This window comes from Macrobrachium nipponense, chromosome 10, assembly GCF_015104395.2.
Source record: "Macrobrachium nipponense isolate FS-2020 chromosome 10, ASM1510439v2, whole genome shotgun sequence".
Taxonomy (NCBI): Eukaryota; Metazoa; Arthropoda; class Malacostraca; order Decapoda; family Palaemonidae; genus Macrobrachium; species Macrobrachium nipponense.
In genome coordinates this window covers 96502899-96520891 of record NC_087204.1, presented here as the reverse complement: position 1 = coordinate 96520891, position 17993 = coordinate 96502899, and the positions used below count along the sequence as shown (strand labels likewise).

Genomic DNA, 17993 nt, shown 5'->3' with positions numbered 1-17993 from the left:
TCGGGGGTGTATAAACGCACCGACTTCGTCAACAAGAAACTCAGGGCTACTATATGTCGCCTGATCTCGCACGAGTGTCCTGACTCCGAGAAAACAGGTGAGACAAAAAGTAGATGGTGAGCGTTTCGAGAGTTCCGGATTCAGAACTCAAAGATCGTGAAGGGCTTTGTTGTTTGACAGACGCAAATCTCTGAGCCCAAAGGCCGTCAACAATAATTTGCGTATTCTTTAATAGTTTTGACTGCCAGCTTATCCATTCTTCAGACGGAAATGGAAGACGTAATCTATTCCTGTCAACATCTCGATAGTCCCTGAACGTAGTCAGACTCAGAGCGAGAGGTTATAGGTACCTTTCGAGTTAGAGTAGACCGACTCTCTCGGAAAAGGTCCTTGGAAAGTGAACTAGGAAGGATGTGACCTCTGTGAATCCAGGATCCTGAGGCCAACTGGGGCGATCAGCGTCATTGTCGCTCCTGTGACGTCATAAACCCTCTTATTACATTTCCTAAGCGATTGAAAAAGGGGGAAAAAGACTAAACATCCATCCCCGTTCAATATCATAGGATGGCGTTTAATGGTACCGATCCCGGATCGAGAATAAGGGAGCAGAGAAGAAGAAGCCTCTTCATCCTCAACATATCGAAGAGAAGAATAAAAGGGCGTCCCTAAAGTCTCCACAACTCTCAACTTACTTCTAAAGAAAGATTCCACTCGGAAGTCATAGTTGTTTCTGCCGTCGATCGAGACGATTCGTACGGACTTTTGCAATCCTGTAACGAACCTCTAGAGGATCGTTACATTCTACGCCTGTTGTTATATAGGCTCTTTCTCGTAAACTCGAACAGGGACCGAGAGAAGATACTTCTTAAGATATGAGAGAGCTGTGGAATATCAGAGTTGATCTGGACCACTGGTTCCAAAAACTCGTTTCGAGGACTGGAGGGACGACCGAATTGCTTTTACTTCTTTCAGATTAGATCCAGGACATCTGAAACCCTATCCAGATGTCCGGCACCTTCTTTCGATCACCTCAGGTGATAGATGCACTGAGAGATGTTCAGAATCATTCCTAGATCTTGAATAATATTTCAGTTTCCCGGTAGGAAATAACTGTGGAGGTCGAATTGCAGTCTATTCGGGGAAACAAACTTCTTCAGGAAGGAAATGGTCCCCAGCAAGCTCATCCATCCCTCCCCGAGTATGCTTACTTCCCTATAAGGCTGCGCTTTGCCTGAGCAGGAGAGCATAAAAAGGTGCAATGTTGCGGTAGACCTCGTACTTCTATACCGTGCGGTAACGAGCACCGAAAGATTAAGAGATAACTCTGTTGACATAGTAAGGCAAAACGAATGCAACGTTTATTCATTCAGTAAGAAATCCCCTCAATCTTAGGCTAAAGTCCGTGATTGTAGGGCAGAGATACAGTTAGTCAGTCAATCCCGCAGGAGAGACGTAACCGCCAGCACAGAGATGCGGTTAGTCAGTCAATCCCGCAGGGGAGAGAGAGACTAACCTACCGCGCATGACAGCGCACGATCTGTTACTGGCTCGGTTGGAGTTGGACCTGGAGGAGTCAGGAGGACCCGAGGACAGACACAGCAGCAGCCAGCAGCTTACGAACGTCGTCTCTTAACTTTATGGCTGGGTTGCCAGCTACCCTATTCTACGAAGAAATAGGTCCGTTATTTTTGAGCAGAAAGAGACTCTCAAGCTGGTATATTTAAGCGAAACAGAAAACGCTAAATATATAGATGCGTTTATGTCGTCCAGACACTACCATACAACGGTAAAAGATAAATCGGAAACTCCTGGAAGGCTGCAGGGAGTAACGATTAAATGTCCTTAAAATAATAGACAACAGACCTCTCGGTTGCCATCCGAAGAGGTAACTACAGCAAGCGTATATGACTTGAACCAACCAGTAGTAAAATAACGCAAGGCAAAATATGATATCACAATAAAGTTTGTTCATACTTACCTGGCAGACATATATATATCTGAATTCGGAAATACAGCTACACACATATCTGACAGGCAAGTTTCATGAACAAAACTTAGAGAATCGAAGCAGACAGCTCAAGCTTCTTATGTTATTGGACATAAGCGTTCATTGACGTAGTCTACAAGTCTATTTCTTGTACGAGTCTGTGAATGACGAATAAGAGCTCTTCCGAATCTTGTCAATAAGAGCTTATTCGCTTACGCAATATCAAGTTAATGAGATGTTTTGTCAATGAGAACTAACCCATTTACGGGACAAAGAGATATTTTGTCAATGAGGGGATACCCACTTACTTGACAAAACGATAGTATATTGTCAATGGGGGAAAGTCACTGAATTGACAAACGTAATCCAGGAAGTCGAGCATTTTATTTTTCCGATTCCCGTCTCAAACAGGAAGGGGCAAGAATCCTGTTAAGAGACTGGGCTTACGGCAGGTAGAACTACGATGTTCAATTCGGCAGCGTAGTCCCGACTAGAAACTAACAAAATCTTATCATCTGAAAAACCCTTTCAGATGGGCTAAAAAGCTTGCAAAATTATCCTGGGAAGAGGAAGAGACTCTCCAACCAGCTTCCTCTCCCGTATCACAACTAATTGCCTGCTAAAGCTTAAAATTTATTGGCAGTATGGCAAAGGAAGTCCTGTCTTGCGCTCTCCTGAAGAGCGTCCTTTTGATGAGTGCCTTTGCAAGAATCCTACTGAACCTTGCCGAGAGTCCTGACGTGCAGGACATCGAGCCTTTACATAACCTGTAACTGCCTTATCGCAAAGTCTTGACTGCGGTAAAGAAAACGAGATCTTCCCTTGAGCTTTTCCTTAACTCCATCCACCTTTGCGAAAAGCAATATAATATTGACAGAGACCTCTTGAATTCACGAAACCCGAGGTCTTGTTGGGGTTTCGAAGTCGAAGTTGTCTGTTCACTTTAAGCTTCCTCTCCGAAGCACTGCTTACTTCACATTCTTGAGGCTCAAATCTTAACAAGAGCTTGAAGAATTCAACAGAAACGTTCAGCCAGGAGACAAACCTGGCCGTGCGCGCCGTCCATTGGCAAGGACGGCGCACGCTCGGCGTCCACTGGCGCGCCGGGCCTGCGTCCATCCGAGCGTCCCGTTCAAGCCGAGCGTCAAAAGAAGCGTGCAGAAAAGCGTCACGCTCCTGACAGACGTCAAAACAAGCGAGAGAAACTGCGCCTTCTTTTTCATATTTCTCGGTGGAAAGACGTACACGTGATCAGGCGACGTTCGCCTTCTACTTCTCACTGAAACGCATAACGAGAGAGAGGGGACGTGAAGCGTCCCCTTCTATAAAGCTTCTTAGAGGGCGCGAGTCCTTCCGAGAGCTCCAACCCTTTGCGCGGGGAGGACGCCTCGGAGGACGAGAAGCAATCCTTCTTGATTCGTGCACGTGCACGCACTTTGGCAGTCTGGGGATTTTCATCAGAAACTGCCGAAGGCACGCCAGATCGGTGGGGGTTCCTCGTAACCCTCCTTCGGCTTTCGACATGCCCTCTCCCTGTGGTCCGGGGAGTCCGACAGAGGTCTAGACCTAGAGGCATTATAAGGCCGATCTGACGCACCTCCACTACACAAGGGCACTGTCACTGCACTTAGCCACTTCACTATTGCTCTCTAAAGCAAGCACTTTCGATTCTAAGTTACGAATCGAACGAGTATAAGAGAAAGGGCAATAACCTCTACAGACACTGTTTTAGGGCCCGAAGGCAACATTACAGGGTTAGGAGTAACAATAACAGAAGTAGCACTCTTCACAACAATGAAGGAGAGCGATCACCTCTCGCAGACATATTCATAACCCGTAGGCCATACTACAGGGTTAGGCAAAATAAAGTCTACAGGAAGGTTAGCAGGTTCACTACCCTGACTTTTGTTTACTGATTAATTGTGTACATACGAATCATACTTTTTCCTTACGGGATTAGACATGTTTACTGATTAATTGCGTACATACGAATCATACTTTTTCCTTACGGAATTAGACATGTTTACTGATTAATTGCAGACAACACCCTCTGAAACTAGCCTAAACTAGATTCAGATATCTTATGCAAAAATGAATCAAATTCAAACCAATTTAAGATAGCGTATGCCTAGCCACAAATCCAAGTAATGAAGTTTCCAAATCCTAAGCCGGAGGTACTGAAAACAGGTGTTTTCAGCACCGGCGACAGAAAATTATGAATAGAAAATGGGAAATGGTTCCTGATACCCGCCTCCCAGCGGCGGGAATGGGTACTAACCACCTGGCCGACCACTGCGTGTGTCGGAAGTTTTTTAAATTCTGTCGGACTTCAGAAAATACAGCTATAGTATATATATATCTGACAGGTAAGTTTCATGAACAAATTGTCATTTGTTCCGATACTTAATACAAACCCTCGGTCCCTTTAAACAATAGGAAGACTCACTTCTTGGTGGGAGGAATCTGAGTCTTTGAATGAACAGACTGGTGTTCGTCCATCCTTGGAGTGCCTCCTGTCATAAGAGCGAGGAGGGATCCAAGCCTCTGTCCGACTGATGGGAGGGGTGTGCACCGCAGGATCAATGGTCAGACCTCTGGGCCGAGTACTAAGAGAGAGGCAGCGTATCTCTTCGTACCAGCATTTGTAAGAACTTGTTCCTGTACAGGCAGCATATTAAAGTCATGGGTTTGTCTCAGGTTAGGCATCCACTTCCTCCCCTTGTAGGAGAAAGTGGTGGATATACGCTCCTATCCCTAGTGAAAGGGATAAGGATGGAGCTCGCTCGAGTAGCTTACCTGCATCTGACTCCTTTCCAGTCATGGTGACGGACCGTATCCTCTGCCCACAGGTAGAGGTAGAGAAAGATGGTGAAGAGAAGCCAGTCACATCTCATTCGCACATTCATTCTCCCAGTCCTACCAGGAATCGATGCTGTTCTGCCTGCTCGGGTGCTTGGGTAAGCTTACACAACGTGTTGAGCAGCCACACAGGTCCCAAGGAAAAAGTATCAAGGAAACTTGTGGGCAATATCCCGAAGGTAGAAGGACGTGAAGGTGGTCTGGTTGGCCCAGACACCTGCCTTCAGGAACCTGCGCCACGGAGAAGTTCTTACGGAACGCTAAGGAGGGTCCGATACCTCTGACTTCGTGGGCTCTCGGTCGGAGCGTACGGATGTCGTCACTACCATCAACCTCGTATGCTCTCCTGATCACCTCACGTAGCCAGAAAGAAAGCGTGTTCTTGGATACTCTTTCTTGGTAACCCCAGTGCTAACGAAGAGGCGTCGACACTCAGGCCTGAGGTGCGAGTTCTCTTCAGATAGCGCCGTAGCGCCCTCATGGGACAAAGCAGCATCTCATCCGCATCGTTATCGGTTGAAGTCCAGAAGGGAGGGGATCGTGAAAGACTCGAACCTGTCGTCAGGGATCGACAGATTCTGAGTCTTAGCTACGAAGTTCGGGACGAAATCGAGCGTCACAGATCCCCACCTCTGGTGTGTTTAACATCGAAGAAAGACCATGTAGTTCCCCTCCTACTCTCTTCGCCGATGCCAGGGCCAGCAAGAAGAGGGTCTTGAGGGTCAGATCCCTGTCTGACGACTCTTCAGTGGCCTCGAAGGGTTTTTTTCGAGTCAAACTCCTAAGGACGAGAGTCACATCCCACGCTGGGTGGGCAAGACCTTTCGAAGCTCCTCATACCAAGGAGATCTCGAACGAGTTCGAGATGTCCAGTTCCCCTCAGTTTTAGGACAAGAGCCAGGGCGGCTCTATATCCTTTAACTGTGGGTACTGAGAGAGCTTCTCTCGGCGAAGAAACACGAGGAAAATCCGCTACCTGCTGAAGAGTGGCTCTGAGAGGAGACAGACCCTGTCTACGACCAACCAACCACAGAAGACGGCCCACTTCCCTGGTACCAACAGCTGCCAGAGGACTGTCGGGACGTCCCATCCATCTCTGTTGCTGCGCTACGAGAAAAGCCTCTTGTTCGCAAGAGATGGTGGATAAAACAGCCAGCCGTGAAGTTGAAGGGACTGGACTGCTTGGTGGTACCGTTATATGTGTGGCTGGGCTAGAAGGTTGTGCCAATGGGTAGCTCTCTCGGTGCTTCCGCCTCAAGAAGAGCCAGCAGGTCAGGATACCAAACGGAACTGAGGTCGTTTGGGAGCCACCAGGATCATCCTGAGATTCAGGGTGGTCAGCGCTCGGTCTGATCGCTTTCTGAATCAGACAGAAGGGAGGAAAGGCGTAAACGAAGAGGTTGGTTCCCTCAGGGGTGTGGAGAGCGTCCTCTGCAGCTGCCCATGGGTCGGCACGGCTGAAAAGAAACAATTGCAGTTTTCTGTTGTGCCGGGTAGCGAACAGGTCTACGACCTGTCGCCCCCACAGGTTGAAGAGCCTTTCCACCACATCATGGGTGTAGAGACCGTTCGGTTCCTATCACCTGATCCCGACGGCTGAGCTTGTCCGCTACTACATTCCCTCTTGCCTGGAATGTAGCGTGCTGACCAAAGCTCTATCGAGTGAGCTGTGGCCCACTCGTGCAGCACCTGCACCGTCAACTGGTGAAGCGGAAGAGACACTAGGCCCCCCTGCTTGTTGACATATGCCACTACTGTGGTGTTGTCGCACATCAACACCACTGAGTGTCCCACCAAGCGGTCCTGAAATTCTTGGAGAGCGTAGAACGCCGCCTGAGTTCCAGGACATTGATGTGAAGGTGCTTTTGCGTGATGGTCCCACACACCTGCAGTCAGCAACTCCTCCAGGTGTGCGCCCCCTCCCTCGGTCGATGCGTCTGAGAACAGCAGCATCTCCGGGGGGGAGTGCGGATGGGCACTCCTCTTAAGAGGTTCTTGTCGTCGAGCCACCAGGCTAGGGTCCTGCATCACCTTTTCCGTGAGAGCCACGGGAAAGTAAGGAGGATCCTTCACCTGAGACCAACTCTCCCTTAGCCTCCACGGAGAGACCGCAGGTGAAGACACCCGTGAGGGACTAACTTCTCGAGTGACGACAGATGGCCGATCACGACTTGCCATTGCTGTGCTGCCTGTTCCTGCCTGAGACAGGAACCGGCCGGCTGCCTCCCTGAATTTGCTGATTCGCAAGTCTGCGGGAAAGACTTGCCCTGCTACCGTGTCTATCAGCATACCCAGGTACTTCATCTTCTGCTTGGGTTCGAGATCGGACTTCTCGTAGTTTATCACAATCCCCAGATCGTGACAAAACTTGAGAAGTCGACCCTCCCGTCCTGCAGCAACTGCGAGCGGAGCTCGCCAGGACAGCCAATCGTCGAGATACCTCAGAAGACGTATCCGTCGAATGGGCCCAAGCTGACACCAGAGTGAACACTCGCCGTGCAACACCTGTGGGGCGGTTGACAGACCGAAACAAAGTGCCCTGAATTGGTACACCGTTCCCGTTCGAAGATGGAAGCGGAGGTATTTTCTTTTGGAGGACTGATGGATGGGTATTTGAAAATACGCATCCTTCAAGTTCCACTGAAAGCATGAAAAATCGTTCCCCATGATCGAGTCGAGCCCGGAGCGTGCCGAACTCCATCGTGAAACCGAGTCGTGCGAACGAAGCGGTTCAGGGGAGAGAGGTCTATCACCGGACGCCAGCCCCTCCCCCGATGCCTTCTCCACTAGGAAGAGGCGGCTGTAAAAGCCAGGTGACTGGTCCTCTACGATTTCCACAGCTCGTTTCGCCAGCATGGTCTTGATCTCCTGTCGAAGAGCGTTGTCCTTTGATGATCCCTGGACATAGGTTTGTAGATGGACCGGTTTGGAGATGAGGGGGGCCCACCGAGACTCGAAGGGTAGTAGATATCCCTCCCGAAGGACGTCTACTATCCAGTTCTCGGCGCCGTAGCGCTGCCAAGTTGCCCAATGGCTCGCTAGGCACCCCCCCACTTCCGGCAGCAGGTGAGGGGGAAAACGCTGTCCCTAGCGTTTCCCACCTCGTTTCGACTTCTTCCACCCACCTCCTCGGGGAAAGGAGGTCTGGTAGGAGGGCTGGTTTACGGCCTCCTCTCGCAGAAGTCGAAACAACAGGAGTCTTCACACGGGGCTTAGGCGGAGCAACCGTCTTAGCCGCCGTGGAAGCACCAGCTAAACTCTTAGGCTTAGCCGCAGTTACTCGAGATTGCCCAGTAATCTTCAAGACGCCTGGTGAACTAAGCGGTCACTATCATCAGTGCGCCGCCGTTCCACCGCAGCGTCCACCATCTCTCCGGGAAAGAGAGCGGAGGAACTCCTAATGGGTCCGTTTTGCGAAGCCCGAGTGCCGCCTCACGCCCATACCCCCTTGGTCACTCGGGTAAGGACTGCGTCCCTACGTCGAAGAACCAAGTTGGCCACAGGTTAGCAGTCTGATGGGCGAGGTAAGAGATAGCTCTTCCTCCAGACTGGCACCAGTCTCCTGAAAGAAGCGTCGTCTTCGAGAGCAGAGCTCCCAGAGCCGGCCGCTACTTTGGATATTGTGAGGGACCAACAAATCCAAGCCAAGAGACTGCCTGGAATGCTGCCATAGCGGTAGATTCCAGGCAAGTGCCTCCTGCTGCGAGAACCAGAGGTTTCTCCGACAGGAGCTGCTGCAGGGACACACCTGGAGTCAGCCTTGCTAACTCCGGGTTAACCTGTTTTCGGCGGTTATCGGGTCTTCCGATGGCACATAGAAACGCCTCTGACGCTGTAGGGGAGGAGGAAGCAGCTTGGAAGACCATCCGGATTTCAGCGAATCCTCTCGCCCTGAGACGAGATTCTCCACCTGATCCAGGACTGAGTCTGCAAGCTCCGCGGCAGTCCCACCATCATTTTGGGTTCCCTCTTCGGGCCCAAAATGACTCGAGGCGGGACGTGGGCTCGGACAGTGGTAGCGCGATCCTTCCGCAAGGCCATTATGCTGACGAATCAGCTTAATGACTTCTGCAAAGTTCCTCTGTATCTCGGGAGTAACTGCGTCTTGCGGAGTAGGACCGTCCAGTCCCTCCAGCAAGAACAGATCCCGAGATACTCCTCCTTCAGAAGGAGGAACAGCGACAGACCCCTCACGGTCACCTCCAGCTACTTGCGCGTACGTCCTGGCCGTCCTAAAACCGTGCCTGGTCCGTACGGCGTCATAGCGGGATCGCGAGCGGCGCACTCCTCGCGATCACTCCTAGTACCGAAACTCGCTCCTCCCGGTGTAGCCCGAGAGGTTGAAGGTACTGGAGAGGCAGACCTGACGCTCCCCCCCTCGCTCGCTGGCAGGACCAGCGTGCTTGGATTGGGCTGCTGCTGATCCCCACCCGCGGTGGTGATCGAGCAGCAGGCCTAGCCTTGCCGCTCGCCTGGGGGCGAGAGGCTCGGCTGAGAACGTCGACCCCGACCCTCCCGAGCGTCAGGCGAGCTGTTGCTGGTTACCGTCTCCGCCCGGTCCCGATGAGAGTGGCGGTCAGGTGACCTGCTAGGCTCGCTGTTGCGGTGAGACCGGTGAGCGTCCTCTCGGCGCGTCGAGCCGCTGGTACCAGCTGAGGCTGGTACCGACGGCCGCGGGGACCCCTTCTTCGCCTCAACCCGTGGCTGGTCAGCGACCGTCACGTCTACCCGAGCAGCCAGCTGGTCGCTGCGAGAGTGTCCACTGGCCTGGTGAGAGTCGTCTGCACGACTCTCGCCAGTCTTCTGCTCCGCACTTCGGTCTTGACGGCGAGCGAGCTCGGGCGTCAAGACTTTGGCTGGACGGTCTCCCGCGGAAGACCGTCCACTCGTACTTCTCGCGAACGGAAGAAGCCGAGGCGGATCCTGGTTTAGCGGCAGAACCGCTAGTACCAGGCGAGGAAGTGCCAGCCGAGGCTGGTACTCCTCTGGTCCCCGTCTTCTTTGCAGAAGAAGAGACGGGCCCTGTTCCTGAGGGAGCAGGAGGACCAGCAGAAGAGCTCCCCGAATCGCCTGAGCGAGACGGGCCCTTAGAAGTCCCGAAGGAGCCTTCTTAGGGGGGGAGGAGGCAGCCTTCTTCTTCTTCGGCTTGGTAGCCTTAGAAGTCGAAGGGGAAGAGGAGGCAGCAGACGACGAAGAAGACGACGAAGACGACGACGACACCTTCCTCTTCTTCTTCTTCTTCGCCAGGCTCCGCAGGACAGACGTCAGGTCTTCCATCCAGGAGGGAGCCGGGGCAGTTGCCGAAGCAACAGGGCCCGACTGCACCTGTCCGGAAAGACCTGAGCCTGGCAGAGCAGCACCACAACAACAGGAGCGACAGGAACAGGTACAGGAACAGCAGGAACAGCAGCGTCTGGAACAGCGGGAGCGGCAGGGACAGCAACAGGTACGGCAGGTACGGCAGCAACCACAGGAGAGCCAAGCGTCCTGTCGGCAGCTACCTGCATCCTCGGTACTGGCGGCAAGTCTAAGGGAGAGCTTTTTAGGGCAGCGGAAGTCCTGGGTCGGCAGCACAAAGAACCCAGGTGGTGGTGGCACGGTTCTCTTTGACAACAGCAGCGAGAGGTCCTCTGTACCGCAGCTGTCGGCGTCACCGTCGTTACATGCGGCGTGTACACTAGATGCGGCGGCATGCCATAGGCTGGAGTCGTGATCGTAGTAGTGGTGGTGGTCACTACACCATGTGTGACCACTGCCGACCCCGCCAACCGCTGGATCAACCCTTGAATGCTTGGCACTCCCTGCAACCCCAGCGACTCCCACACCTGTCCCAGGTCGTCCTTCACTGGTGGCACACCTGCGGAAGCAACAGTCGGGTTAGTTAGAGGGGTTCCCTCGCGCCTGGGGGGAGACGAACCCCACCCAGAGCGGACGGAAGACCCCGAGTACAACTGGACGTCCGGGTAGCGAGCGCCCTCCTCCACACTCGACGGATCAAGTGAGGAGAAGGACTCCGCTACCCCCCCCGCAGGGGAAGGCGCAAAACCGTGGGGGCTGACCGGGAGGCAGGAAGGAAGACGAAGTATCGGTAACCAAAGGAGTCACTGGAGAGCTTTCCGATGACTTCTTTGCAGCCTAAGTCTCTTCCTGCCCTCGTACAGAACCCACTGCGCCTCGGACCAATTTACACATGTAATACAGGGCTCGCCTCGGGAGCATTCTTCTCGCCCCCGGACAACGAGTACACACTTCATGTGGATCACATCTACAAAGGATCGGAATCCGCCGCATTTACGCCCCTCCAGCCCGGGACACACTCTACGGGCGACCGGGGGGCGCGGCGAAATCTCCATTTCTTGATCCGTCATAATTATCAATCAATGTAATAAAGAAATGAAAGCAAGTACTTACAAATTCATTTACCACACACAAACAAAGAAAGAGGCTGAATAAACCAAAGCAACGACAATAGCGGGCAGAGCGATGAGAACAACGTCTTGTCTCACCGGACCGAAAGCAAAGTGTTTGTTTACCTCAGTGTCGCGCGGCGCGCAACGATCAGACAAGCAGTTAACTACCGTTCTCTCCCCTTCTTCGAAGCTTACGACCGTTCCAAGCTGCCGCTAGCTACTTCCTATTGTTAAAGGACCGATGGTTTGTATTACGTATCGGAACAAATAAGTATGTGGAGTCTTTGTAAAATATGTGTTCAAGCAGCTTTTATATCTAATATGGCGTGTGTAGTTGTGTGTGCAATTCGGTTCTACATCGGGACCACGTCCTTCCCAGCCTTACCAGTGCTCATTCGAACAATATTTGTGTACGGTATATATGTAACGTTTATTGATACTACTCAAGATTGTAGTTGTCATCACCACATACAACAACATTTTTTTGCCTATATTAGTGAAAGTATGTATTTGACGTCTTATTCCCGGGGTCATTTTTAGAACTGAAATGCATTTTTACCTTGTATCGGTGGTTTTATCCTTACTGCCCATCACAACTGAAACTCCACAGTGCTTATTTGATTGTAATTATACACATTTTCGTTCTTAATTCACTCTAAATTCCACTTGAAATACATGATGCCTTTACAACTGTTTCCATGAATTGTAGATGTCATAGTACTACAATATGATAAAATTGCTCTAATATTATATGTATTACAAATAGATATGCTAAATTCACATATTTTTCATTTTCACGTTTTCTGCAAGTTCTTATCCCAAGTTTGGAGGTAAACTCAAACCAATTGACAACAGTGATATAGGAAAGCGTGAACAACACCGTAGCTAAGGTTCACAGAAAAACCGTTGAAATTTGTGTCAGGAATCTGGTTACTTTACATCAACGAATATTTTCAAATCAATTATCATGAATGCTTAATAAATTTTATCCAATTCGTAACCATAATCTGGTGTTTAAATAATTATTTAAATTTCATTTAGAGCACTCTTCTTCTTCCCGAACAATTTCCAGGTTTCCCCCGGTCCACAAGCATAACACCATCATCGTTTAAGTTTGTTGTGAAGAAAGTGTACCATGTCCTATGGTACAAGTGGTGTGAGGACTTAGCGCAGGAAATGGGAAGTTTGTTGACACAAATGGCTCTGCACACATCGAGATGGCGTCAAGCTTCTATGTGTTTATGTGTTTTAAGTAAAAATTTTGAAAGCGTCATGGAGGTAGTAGCAATGCACATGGGTAGACTTTCGTTTACTCTGTTTAATCAGAAATTAGTATGGCCTTAATTTCTTACTTGAGAGAAAACACTTACTTCGAGAGGAAAGTAGAGGTGTCAAGGTGTTGCTTCCATGGGCATTGGCTCATGACTGATATCTAACTTAGGTTACTGATATGCTAATATTAAGTTTTAGGGAAAGTGGTCGCGCTACCGTACAGGTGGTCGCCTAGCCGCACAGCGGTGTTTTACCCTACTCAGCCTAAACTAAACTTTTCTGCTAAAATTTTTGATTAATTCTACAATTGGTAAATCTAGGGTACTAATCCGCGCGCGGCGGCATAGACTATGGCAGTTGTGGTTTTCTATGCAGTTTTACCTCCTGAACAAGAATTTTAACTAATAATTATTCTGACGACTGTAATTAACTCCCAGGGGCCAGTACTAAACACGGCGAAATACATTGGACGCCCTAGTCCTTAGTGGATGTTGTATCCGCGGTTACGTTACTTGCAGTGGTAATTCTACAGAATAGCTAGTCTAGTTCCGCACGGACTGCAAGGAACGTAACCGCGGATACGACATCCACTAGGGATTGGGGCGTCCAATGTATTTCGCCGTGTTTAGTACTGGCCCCTGGGGGTTAATTACAGTCGTCCGAATAAATATTACTTAAAATTCTTGTTCAGGAGGTAAAACTGCATAGAAAAATGATATTGTTTATGATACAATAAAGTTTCATACATACTTACCTGGCAATATATACATAGCTAAGACTCCGTCGTCCCCGACAGAAATTCAAATTTCGCGCCACTCGCTACAGGTAGGTCAGGTGATCCACCGGCCTGCCCTGGGCGGCAGGACTAGGAACCATTCCCGTTTTCTACTCATACTTTTCTCTTCCCCCTGTCTCCTTGCGGGGAGGCTGGGTGGGTCCCTAATCGTATATATCTGCCAGGTAAGTATGTATGAAACTTTATTGTATCATAACAATATCATTTTCATACAATCAACTTACCTGTCAGATATATATTAGCTGATTGGCACCCTTCGGTGGAGGGTAAGAGACGCTACTTCTGGAATAGACAGTAAACAACATATGTTGTAGGTATAAATAAAACCTTGGTTCCTACCTGATAGGTGGTAGACTTCGTGGGTGTTTGCCCCGTAGTCTGCATCACCTCAAGAAACTTTGAGCGAGATATGTGGATCTATGGCCAAGAATTCTTGTGGGTCTGCCGAAGGGGTCTTATCCACTTACTCGGCAGAGCCTGAAAGGACTTTGTCAATGGGTGCTGATCCACTTATATGACAACACACCTTATTAAGGAGCACACAACCAATCCCGACCACCTGATCCTAAACACCATGTTAGTATTAAAAAATTGCTCCGAGTTATCCCCAAACTCTTCGCAACAACCATAACTCAAACCAAATTGCACACGCACACAATAATTTTTCCCAAAAAAAAAAAAAAAAAATTTATGATACTCATCTAATAAAAGATATCACAAGAGTTTCCTTACTGAATGAAAGTGACTGGCCGCCTGTGCGGCATCTGCACTTGTTCAGCAGAAAGTCTAGAAAACCTATCTATTAGACTATTAGAACATATCTATTAGACTAGTCTACATACTATTAGCTATGTATTAATAAGGATTGGGTGTTACTCCTGTTACCCAGGATTGTGCCCGCAGACACGAAAGGACCTAAAGAAAAACATTTTTCATAGGTCGAACGTCCTTCACAATAGTGAGAAGCAAACACAGAATTACATCTCCAATATGTCGCTTCCAAGATATTCTTTAGTGACATGTTTCTCTGAAAGGGGAGAGACGTAGCCACTGCTCTCACTTCATGAGCTCTTACTCTCAGGAGTTTGAAAGAATCATCCGTGCAAGCCTTAGGAGCGTCCGTAATGACGTTCCTGACAAAAAAGGCTGAAGCATTCTTAGACATAGGTCTTGATGGATCCTTCACCGAGCACCAAGACCTTGTCTAGAACCTCCCAACTGTTTCTTTTTCTGTATGTAAACTTTAAAGCCTTACTGGGCAAAGAGACCTCTCCGGTTCCCTGCCGACGTAGACCCGATAAGCCTTTTACTTCGAAGTTTCTCGGCCGAGGGATTTCGAAGGATTTTCATTCTTAGCCAAGAATAAATCTTTGAAGGAAAACCAGATGGCCTGGAATCTAGATTGAAACCCACTTTATCACTAAGGGCGTGCAGCTCACTAACTCTTTTCGCCGTCGCCAGTGACAAAAGAAACAAACATTTTCTCGTTATGTCACGAACGAGGCCAAATGCAGGGCTTCCTGCTAGTAATGACGTTTTCCAATGAAATTAGTTTTTTTTCAAGAGTTACCATTGGCTATTTTTTTCCCCATATAAGTTTTTTTTTCGTCTATGACAATGTTCATGCATAATCAAATTATCATTCATTTCTGGCCACATTCTTAAGAAATTTTTTATTTTTGTAGAAACCATCGTAAAGAAAGGCTTGCAGAAATATTGGACGAATTCATTTTGTCTCTCATTTCTTATCCAAAGGATCTGTTTTTTTGTTTTTGCTATATACAATTGTAACCAATAGTATTTTGTTTTTTCCTATTTCATTGTGGGAGAAACGCCTGATTGTCGTTTGTTTTCATTTTAAAACTATAGGTACAATGATAATACTGATCTCTGATTGGTTACATTTTTCATTATATCCAATCACCTGCGATTTTGAAACCTACCGGTCTCTACGTTCAACAGTCTCGTTACTTACCTGTCATGGATCCTCTGGTGCAGGTGTGCAATTTATGTCGCTATTCTTATTTTGAGGTGATCGCTCGATTTCATGGAAGTTATAATGGTACTACTGAGGTTGTGAATAGGTTTCTTAGAGAGCATTCAGTGTTACCCATAAGTGTTAAGTGTGCTAAATGTGATTCACCTTTACTTTTCTGTGAGGATAGGCATTTGTGGTACTGTACAAAATCAGTAGAATATACCTAAAACAAGGAAAAGACGTTTGTATAATTATAGTGTTAGTGACTATAAGGGAACCTTTCTTCACAGGTCCCACCTTCCCCGTGGAAATAATTTTATTTATTTGTTAATCATTGGTTGCGTAAGTGTTGGGACCACCATTTTGTTATTAAGGGCTTTAGTATATCTCCTTCTACTAGTGTAGACTGGAGAGGCTTTTGTTCAAAAGTGACTGAATATGCTTTCGATAATCAAGAGGCTATTGGTGGTGATAGTGTATTCGTTGAGATTGACAAATCTCACTTGGGAAAACGAAAGTATGACCGTGGAAGGTCTCTGAGTGACATATGGGTGTTCCGGGGTATTGAGAGGCAGCCCAAAAAAACATTTATTGTGCCTTTAATCGACCCATTACCACGGAAGCGTGATGCAGCTACCCTCATCCCTTTAATTCAGAAGTACCAAAACGGGGGGCAGCATTGGGTTGTTAGTGATAAGTGGGGGGCTTATAACTGTCTACAGTCCCTCAGATACGATCACCGTACTGTTAACCATACAGAAAATTTTGTGGATCCTTCAACCCCGACACCCATGCACAAAATATTGAACGTCTTTGGCGGGAGCTGAAGAAGTGGATACAACGGCCTGGTAACCATTGTGAATACTTTAGGCAGTATTTATCACAATTTATTTTTATACACGAATACGCTGAGGAGGAGCTGCTCCATCATTTTTTCATTACAGCCAGCCAATTGTATCCTCCACAATCTGAGGCACAACGTGTTCCCGTAGGCATAGATCATTCACAAGAGGCTCAACCACAACCTTCCACGTCTTCATTGTCAGGTTCCATTTAAGGTAAGAAGTGACTAAGCAAAATGGTTAGGTCAGCTGGTGTTCTGGTGACTGGGGTACGTCTAGGGTCTGTGATCAGTGTCTTCTAGGTTAGGTTAGGGGAGTTTGTTAGGTTAGCTGGTTCAGTTTAGGGATAGGTGTAGGTAGGTCTAGGGTCTGTGACCGGGGGCCTTCTAGGTCAGGTTAGGGGGGTTTGTAAGGTTAGCTGGTTTAGTTTAGGGATAGATTTAGGGTTTGTGACGGAAGATTAAGGTCTGTGGTATACTTAACTGCTTTAAGGATTTGTTTTCTAACATACCTAGTAGGGCTAAAAAAAACATTTGGTATTTCTACAGAAGCAGTCCGCATGGACTGCAAGGAACGTAACCGTGGATACGACATCCGCTAGGGATTGGGGGGTCCAATGTATTTCGCCGTGTTTAGTACTGGCCCCGGGGGCGTTAATTACAGTCGTCCGAATAGCCTAAATATTACTTAAAATTCTTGTTCAGTAGGTAAAACTGCATAGAAAAACCACAATTGCCATAGTCAAGGCCGGCGCCTAAGTACCCTAGATCTACCAAACATTTTTTTAATTGGAAACCTATAATTTTACCCCACCCAAAACCCCAGTTCCCACCTGGTGTCCCCCATAATTGTTGGGATTAGGTAGTAGGGTCTTTGTGAACAGAAATCTGTGTTTTTACAATTGTTCATTACAACATAGCCTAGCCTATGAAACAAAAACAATAAAAACACGGTTACCTAGCTACAAACATTGATTTTTCTGGAAAAACTCGGTGCTTTAGCCTAACTCCAATTAGGTACATAATAAATCTCTAAATCGGATGGTTTGCGGTCAAAATAAACGTTAAATTCGTTGGAACTAGGTAGTAACACTAAGTATATTTCTGATGCAACAAATACCTATACTATTTTTAGGTATTCCAGTTCTCCCATAAAGGTCGAAACTTTCAGGCTACGTTTTAGAAGAATAGTAGTAATACGATCACTTACCTTTACCAGCCATACGCCTCTGCCTGAATTCGTTGTGTCCAAATCATGGCTCATTTTCTCTAACGGTTACTTGCCTACAAGACTTGATATGTTACAACACAGTACTAAAGTTCTCTTCTTATCTGGTTCTAAACAATGACAAACTGAACGTTTTGACTTTTGTGAGTAAGAGACGTACGTAAACAGAAGAGGGTGCGTTTTTTATGGTCTCAAGGGTGAATTCCGTTATTTCTATATATACCAAAATGTGAGAATGTTCTATATAACTTTGAATAATATATTATTTACAATTTGAGTAAATTTTTATACATAGATAAGACATCGCATCTAAGTATTTTAATTTTATTACCATGCAATTTTCCATGCATTTTTTAAGGACTGTCCCTAGTCTGTGAAAGTAGAAATAGTAGTAAAAACAATAGTTGCAACGGCTCCCTGTCTCGTTCTTACTTGTTAGCGCCGTGCGAGTCTTTTCGTTTTTTATTTATAAAATTTCAATACTCTTTCGGTTGTCTTTTATTTCTTCTGTTTCAACTCTGGTAAGATTTAAATATAAAAATGTTAATAGTATCAGGTTCACATTGCGAAGTGTTCTCAATCTCTCATTTCTTCGCCTTAAAAAATCTATTTTGTATTTTCT

General features: G+C 47.6%; 1 pseudogene; it reads right to left on the bottom strand.

Annotated features, from left to right (window-relative positions):
• The window catches only part of LOC135223787 (general transcription factor IIF subunit 2-like), a 36690-nt pseudogene extending 19138 nt beyond the window's left edge, over positions 1 to 17552 (bottom strand).
• Positions 17553 to 17993: the final 441 nt, after the last annotated feature.